The following is an 8,871-nucleotide window of genomic DNA, read 5'->3' on the forward strand; positions in this document are numbered from 1 at the left end:
GGCCGCCCCAGCCGCGCTGGGCACACCCTCTCTCCTTCCCAGCCACCCCTGACGCTCAGCTTCACAGACTCAGAGCCCAGATGGGCGCTTCCGCTTCCACCCCACCCCCACTGCAGGGGCTCCCTGCCTTTTTCCACCCTGAACCCCGGCAAGCAGGACCTCGGTGTCCGCTGACCACGCCGTACCTCATGCCCTGTTTCTGGGGACGTCCTGCTGGATTAGGGGCTGGGGAAAGCTCCAACTATGAACCAATGCTCTGTCTCAGAGAGGTCCTCTTTGCTTCGTGGCTGGGCAGGCCAGGGTTCCAATAAAGCTTTATTGACCAAAAAAAAAAAAAAAAAAAGGTGGTGGAACAGATACCATTAAAGCTTTATTGACAAAAAAGGTGCTGGAACAGATACCAATAAAGCTTTATTGATCAGACATGTGTTGGAACAAGGTTCCAATAAAGCTTTATTGACAAAACAGGTGGTAGACAGGGTTCCAATAAAGGTTTATTGGCAGAAAGCCTAAGGGGAAGTGGGGGGGACCCTCGGGAGGGACCCACAGGAGCACAGACCGGCCCACCAACTGCATTTGCTTGATTAAACCGCCAGCAGCCCTTTCTCAGCCAGATCCCCTGAGGCTGTGGAATCAATCCCGGGTCTTCACTTAAGGCGATTAGCTTAGTGATGAGATGGAGAGTTGAAGAGGATCAGCTCCGTCCTGAGACTGAACCTGAAATTCAAGGTCTGACCTTGGATTCACTCTTCCAGGAGCAGAAAGTGTTAAGCGACCAGGGTTTCTTCGCCTCCTTAATCAACAGAAACTCATCAGGGAGGACACAGGATGAGATGGTTGGATGGCATCACCGACTCGATGGACATGAGTTTGAGCAAGCTCCAGGAGCTGGTGATGGACAGGGAGGCCTGGCGTGCTGCAGTCCATGGGGTCGCAAAGTGTCAGACACGACTGAGCGACTGAACTGAACTGAACAGATCAGAGGCCAGACAAGTAATTCTGCAAAGAACTGACTGTTTGGAAAAGACCCTGATGCTGGGAAAGATTGAAGGCAGGAGGAGAAGGGGATGACAGAGGATGAGATGACAGAGGATGAGATGGTTGGATGGCATCACTGACTCAATGGGCATGAGTTTGAGTAAACTCTGGGAGCTGGTGATGGACAGGGAGGCCTGGCGTGCTGCAGTCCATGGGGTCGCAAAGAGTCGGACCCAGATGGCAGGTGAACAACAACTAAGGAAGGATGGGGGCCGGGTCCATGGACTCAGAGCCTCTGGCTATTTGACCATCAGCACATCTCGTTCTCCAGATGAATGGTCACCCTCCTGGTGGCCACAGTCTCTGACCTCAGGACCCACGATGGGACTTGAAGGAACAGGATGTTAATCTGCCCGAATCGTCAACCTTGACGGCGAGTGCAACTTGCCTGGTGGAGGGGCCACTCAGAGACCTGCCCCTGGGCCAGCTTGGATCCCCTGAATCCGGAAATCAGGTTTTTGGCTTTTAAAACACTCCAGGTCTGATGTGTAAAAATCAGAGATTCAACATGAGCTAGTCACTGGGTGGCTCGGTCAATAAAGTGTCCACTTTATCCTGTCAGTGCAGGAGACCCAAGTTTGATCCCTGGGTCGGGAAGATCCCCTGGAGAAGGAAATGGCAACCGACTCCAGTATCCTTGCCTGGAGAATCCCACGGACAGAGGAGTCAGGCCGGTGACATTCCATGGGGTCACAGAGAGTCAAACGTGACTTACTGACTAAACCACCAGTCATTACATGAGAAATGGTTGCATCAATTCCAAAATGCACATTAAAAAAATTTTTTTTTTTCAGGCACTTCACTGGAAGTGCAGTTTCCACTACAGGGGGCACAGGTTGACTCCCTGGTCGGGGAATTAAGAACCCACTTACTGCAGGTGGCCACAACATAGAAAAAAAAACAAAAACAAAAACATCTAACATCTCTGAAACTGGGATGTTGCTCTGGGTTGAAGCCTGTTCCCCTAAAATTCCTGGTTCTCTGCAGACGTGATGGAGTGAAGGGTCTGAGATGAGGCCTTCCTGGATGGGGACGGCCCTAAACCCAAGGACAGGGTCCTTATAAGACACAGAAGTGGAGAGACAGGGACACAGAGGAGAAGCCGCGTGGAGACAGAGGCGGAGACGGGAGGGACGCGGCCACCAGCCCAGGGACGGACGCCTGGAGCCCCCAGAAGCTGGAAGAGGCGGGGGAAGGACCCTCCCCTGGAGCCTCTGGATGGAGCTCAGCCCTGGGACCCCTTGACCGCAGACGTCCAGTCTCCTTTTTGCAAAAGTGCCCTCAGCTCCTGGGTTAACTTTGAAGAAACTCCACATTCATGCTTCCTACTGGAGGGGCCCTGCAGGGAATCAACGTGTGGATCTTTAAGTAACATTTATTTGTTTGACTGCACTGGGTCTTAGTTGTGGCCTGTGGACTCTTCGATCTTAGGGGGAGCATGAGTGTTTCTTAGTTTCCCCGGTGGCTCAGCTAGTAAAAAAAAAAAAATCTGCCTGCAACGCCGGAGACCAGGAGACGAGGTTCGATCCCTGGATTAGGAGGATCCCCTGGGGGAGGAAATGGCAACCCACTGCGGTACGCGTGTTAGTCCCTCAGTCATGTCCGAGTCTGAACCCGGGTCTGCTTCGTGGCAGGCAGCTTCTTCACCATCAGCTACAGGGGAACATCCCGTGGACAGAAGAGCCTGGGGGGCTACAGGGCCTGGGGTCACGAAAGAGTCGGACACGCCTGGGCAGAATCACGCACGACGAGTGTTTCCTAGTTAAGCCCCCAGCTCGTGGCCATTTGTCACACGCACCCCAGAAAACCCCTACGGATTTCTTACTGAAGGAGGGAACAGACAGAAGAGGCGCCACCTTGAGAGCAGGACTCCTTCTCGGGCCGGACTGTGGACTTTGAGCTCCATGCCCAATATCTATGGAAACGACATACCAACTGGAGAACCAGGGCCCCCCACCGATGGAAGAGCCCCAGGGTTTGTACCTAGAGTCTCCGTCGCCTCAAAGAAGACCCTAACTATCTGTGTAAGTGCATAGAATCACACATTCTATTCTGCTTGTTGGGGTATGACCACAGGCCGACTGATAATTGTCCACTGTTAACCACCTAGGCTTAAGGCACTCGAATCACGGGTTGGCTTTGATCACATCTTTTTTTCCTTTGTTCAGACTGCTTTCAGGGAATCTGGGGAGGTGGGTTTGGGGACGTACACTTAGGGTATATAAGGCTTTCACAAAAACTGGTCGGGGTCCTTGGCTAAGAGGAGACTCTGCCTTGGGCCCGCCCACGTAATGAACTGCACTCCACGATCTGCATGGTCTGTCTGAGTGTGTTTTCCTGGAACGCGTGGCTATATTATGAGTAACCGGAGGTCATAGAGCGCTGGGGGACTGGTGGATGGCGGGGTTCATCTCTCAGAGGGGGAACCCGCAACTCTTGTGTCTTGCAGCGGGGGTCTGAGGCTAAGGAGGTGCTGAGCGGGCGTGAGGAAGATGGTATCGTCTGATCCTGGGATGGGGGGGACGTTGGGGGGACCTGGGGGTCGCGAGGGTGGGGGCCACACCATCCTGTCTTTTCCCCTTGGCCTGAGAGGGCGGGGCTGCCTGATGTCTGGGGATTACAAGAAGACTCTTGAGAGTCCCTTGGACTGCAAGGAGATCCAACCAGTCCATCCGAAAGGAAATGACGTCCTAAATATTCATTGGAAAGACTGATGCTGAAGCTGAAAGTCCAATCCTTTGCCCACCTGATGTGAAGAACCGACTCATTGGAAAAGACCCCGATGCTGAGAAAGACTGAAGGCGGGTGGAGAAGGGGACGACAGAGGATGAGATGGCTGGATGGTATCACCGACTCGATGGACATGAGTTTGAGTAAATGGGAGTTGATGGACAGGGAGGCCTGGCGTGCTGTGGTCCATGGGGTCGCAAAGAGTCAGAACTGAAACCTTGACAAAGTCCGAAGCGCCCAGGGAAATCCTTGTAACGGAGCAGGACCCCAGGGCACCTTTGCAGGGAGAGACCCGCTCCCCCAACGCCCTCGGATTCACTTCCTCCCTCAAGTTCCTGGCTAACACTTTCTGATGCACACTTCCGGAATTGTTTTGCAGATGCCGAAAACCACCACCAGGTGGCTGAAATTAAGCACCCGAGGAGCAAGGAGCCCTCAGACAGACTGGCGCCTGAGGACTGATGCTGTGAATCTTCCAGCCCCGTGACTCCGGGCTGTGACCTTGTCTCACTGCACCAGCTGATCAGACATTCAGACGGCCCCTCCGGCAGCACGTGGCCTTTTAAAGAAGTTTGCCTGAAACCCTTCCGGGGGACTTTGCCCTTTTTGAGCAGCCGCCCACACCTGTCCAGCACCTGCTGTGATAAAGCTGCCCCTCTCCTTCACCGCCACCCACGGTCAGGAGGCTGGCTTTTAACTCTGTGCAGGTGAGGGGGCCCGAGTTTTGTCCAGTCTTTAGACCAAGTGATCCTCCAGAGCCCAGGGAAAGGAGAAGTCAAAAGTGGAAGCGAAAACACCCTCCTCATTTTTTTATTCAAGTAAAGTAATCAATGTTGAGTGAAGGATCAAAGCAATCCATCCAAAAGGAAATCAACCCTAAATATTCACTGGAAAGACTAATTCTGAAGGTGAAACTCCAATCCTTTGGCCACCTGATGCGAAGACCTGACTCATTGGAAAAAGACCCTGATGCTGGGAAAGATTGAAGGCGGGAGGAGAAGGGGACGACAGAGGATGAGATGGCTGGATGGCATCACTGACTCGATGGACATGAGTTTGAGTAAACTCCGGGAGTTGGTGATGGACAGGGAGGCCTGGCGTGCTGCGGTTCATGGGGTCACAGAGAGCGAGTGATCAACAACAATGCACATACCGTATAACTGTTTTAAGTGAACTGGCAGGATCTCAGGCCTTTCAGTGCTGGGGAGACATCACGTCTATCACATCCCCAGCCCCACCAAGGAGACCCTGTCCCCATTAAAAGTCACTCCTCATCCTCTTCCTCCCGTCCTTGGCACCACGAACCCACTTCCTGTCACTGTGGATTTGCCTGTTCTGGACGTTTCCTGTCGATGGAGCCACACTAGTGTGTGACTTCTGCGTCTGCCTGTCTCACTAGGCATCGTGTTCAGGGTTCACCCACATTGTAGCGTGTGTCAGAGCTTCACTCCTTTCCTTGGCTGCATCATATTCCACTGTGTGCATGCAGCCCATGCTGTTTATCCATCTGTCCACCCAGCCACTTATCCCCCCATCCACCTATCCATCAACCCAGCCATCCATCCATCAACCCAGCCATCCATCCATTTATCAACTCACCCAGCCATCCACCCACACACCTATCCGTCCATCCATGCACCTGGGTGATTTCCACACTTACGGCCGTTGTAAACATCGCCGTTATGAAAATCGCTGTCCACGTCTTTCCCAGACAGCTCTTTTCATGCCTTTCGGGTGTATGTGTAGCAGCGGGACAAGTCGGTCCCCCGGAATTTGTGTTTGACTTTTCAATCGTTTTGCGACCCATGGAATGTAGGGTCTGCCCATGGAATTCTCCAGGCAACGATACGGCGGTGGGTTGCCTGGGCTGCCGTTTCCTTCTCCATGTGTGACTTTTTAAGACACTGCTCACCTGTCTCCTGCAGCAGCTGCCCTGCTTCACCGTCCCACCAGCAGCGCAGAAGGAGCCAGCTTCTCCACCTTCCCCTCAGCACTTTTCCCCCTGTATTACCATCAGCGAGGGCAGTGGGAAGCACTGCTGCTATCCTCATGTTCTTCTTTAAGGGAGCATCATGTTTCGTTTAAGTCTGGAGACTGCACGGTGGGGTGATGCAGCTTGCCGCCCTAAAGCAGGAGGGGCTGCTCTGAGACGTCACCTGGTGTCGGTTACCTGCGGATCCCCTGCTATCTCAGAGCAGGTGAGGGGCCCGAGAACAAGGGGACATTCCTCAGGCTCCTGGAGGCTGCACATCCGAGATCCTGGCGGGGGCACAGTCAGCGTCTGCTGAGGGCTCCTCCTGGCTCTCACAGGCTGTCTTCTCGCTGTGTCCCCCCGTGGTAGGAGGGGCGAGGGAGCTCCCTGCGGAGTCTTTTATGAAGACGTGCACGGCAGCTCCACCCTCATAACCTGTCACCTCCCAAACGCCTCCCGGGCTCCTGATGCCATCACCCTGGGTGGGGTTCCAAGGACCCACCGTTGGTACCAAAGTTCTCCGACGTTAAAAGTCCCACAGTTCCATCTCCTGCATCCATGGTTCTGTATCACCAGATTCAACCAAGCTTGGGTGGTAAATACCGTTCTCAGGCAAGGCTGGTGGAATCTGTGGGTGGCAGACGTATGCAGAGGTCCCACTGCAAGAAGGCAAAGTGGCTCTCCGCAGGCGTGCGTGCTCAGGCGTGTCTGACTCTGCGACTTCACGGGCTGTAGCCCACCAGGCTCATCTGTTCATGGGATTCTCCAGGCAAGAATAGTGGAGTGGGTTGCTATTTCCTCCCCCAGGGACTCTTCCTGACCCAGGAATAGAAGCCGAATCTCCCGGGGCTGCTGCATTGCAGGCGGACTCTTTACCGCTGAGTCACCGGGAGTTACTGGTTGTCTGAGGAGGCGGTACAAACAGCTCAGGAAAGAAGGGAAGTGAAAGGAAAGGGGGAAAGGGAAAGATACACCCGACTGAATGCAGAGTTCCAGAGAGCAGCAGTGAGAGAGAAGAAAGCCTTCCTAAATGAACAAGGCAAACAAATAAGGAAAACAACAGAACGGGAAAGACTAGACATTTCTTCAAGAAAACTGGTGCTATCAAGGGAACAGTTCATGCAAGAATTGGCATGAAAAAGCACAGAAAATGGTAAGGGCTTAAGAAAAGCACAAGAGATGAAGGAGAGTGGCAAGAATACACAGAACTGTACAAACAAAGATCTTATTGACCCGGATAACCACGACGGTGTGCTCACTCACCTAGAGCCGGACAGCATGGAGTGTGAAACCAAGTGGGCCTTAGGAAGCATCACTGCGAACAAAGCTAGTGGAGGTGATGGAATTCCAGTTGAGCTCTTTCAAATCCTGAAAGATGATGCTGTCCAAGTGCTGCACTCAACATGGCAACCAATTTGGAAAACTCAGCAGTGGCCACAGGACTGGAAAAGGTCAGTTTTCGTCCCAATCCCAAAGAAGGACAATGTCTAAAGAATGCTCAAACTACCATACAATTTTACTCATTTGACATGCCATCAAGAATTATGCTGAAAATCCTTCAAGCCAGGCTTCAGCAGTAACTGAACCGAGAACTTCCAGATGCTCAAGCTGGGTTGAGAATAGGCAGAGGAACCAGAGATCAAATTGCCAAAAACCACTGGATTACAGAAAAAGCAAGGGAATTCCAGAAAAACATTTACCTCTACACTTCACTGACTATGCTCGAGACTTTGAATGTGTGGATCATAATAAACAGTGCAAAATTCTTCAAGAGATGGGAATACCAGACCACCTGACCTGCCTCCTGAGAAATCTGTATGCAGGTCAGGAAGCAACAGTTAGAACTGGACGTGGAACAACAGACTGGTTCCAAATCAGGAAAGGAGTACGTCAGGGCTGTATATTGTCACCCTGCTTATTTAACTTCTATGCAGAGGACACCATGCGAAATGCTGGGATGGACGAAGCACAAGCTGTAATTCAGACTGCCGGGAGAAATATCAACAACCTCAGATATGTATATATGACCCCGCTCTAATAGCAGAAACTGTACAGGAACTGAAGGGCCTCTTGATGAGGGTGAGAGTCGGGAGTGAGAAAACTGGCGTGAAAGTCAACATTCAGAGAACTAAGATCATGACATCCGGTCCCATCACTTCATGGCAAATACCAGGGGAAAAAGTGGAAGCAGTAACAGGTTTTATTTTCTGGGCTTCCAAATCACACCGATGAGACTGCAGTCAGAAATAAATTAATTTTCTCCTAGGAAGAAAAGCTCTGACAAACCTAGACAGCCTATTAAAAAACAGAGACATCACTGCCGGTAAAAGGCCAATATAGTCAAAGCTGTGGCTTCTCCAGTAGTCACATACGGGTGTGAGAGTTGGACCATAAAGAAAGTTGAGCGCCAAAGAATTGGTGCTTTCAAACTGTTGTGTTGGAGAAGACTCTTGAGAGTCCCCTGGACATCAAGGAGATGCAACCAGTCCATCCTGAAGAAAATCAGTCCTGAATGTTTACTGGAAGGACTGAAGCTGAAGCTCCACTACTTGGCCACCTGATTCAAAGAGCCAACTCATTGGGAAAGACCCTGATGTTGGGAAAGATTGAAGGCAGGAGGAGAAGGGGACAACACAGGATGAGATGGTTGGATGGCGTCACAGATCAATGCACATGGGTCTGAGCCAATCCTGGGAGACAGTGAGCGTGCACAAGTCCATGGGTTGGCAAAGAGATGGACACGAGTTACTGACTCAGTCTCCCCTCTCTCAGAACCAGGGTCCCTGCAGGGGCACCAGCAGCTACCTACTACCTCGAGGTTAGAAAAGAACCCCTTTCTTTCCAGTTTTTTCAAGATGGCACTGTAGCTTTAAAACAAAAATTGCTTCTGTGAACTCGCTAAACAGGGTTGCAAAGAGTCGGACACTGACTGAGTGATTAACACTTCCACTTGCAAACAAATCAAATGCCTCTCAGGACCCATGTTTTCCTCTAGGGAGTTATTTTAGCACAGTAACAGCATGTGAAATGAACAAATGACCAAGTGATCTCAAACATGCTAGATTATGCTCAACTGGTGACACAGCCTAAAGAACTTGAAAACAAAAAAACCCCACATAGGGAGACATGAG

This window comes from Odocoileus virginianus, unplaced genomic scaffold, assembly GCF_023699985.2.
Source record: "Odocoileus virginianus isolate 20LAN1187 ecotype Illinois unplaced genomic scaffold, Ovbor_1.2 Unplaced_Contig_6, whole genome shotgun sequence".
NCBI lineage: Eukaryota > Metazoa > Chordata > Mammalia > Artiodactyla > Cervidae > Odocoileus > Odocoileus virginianus.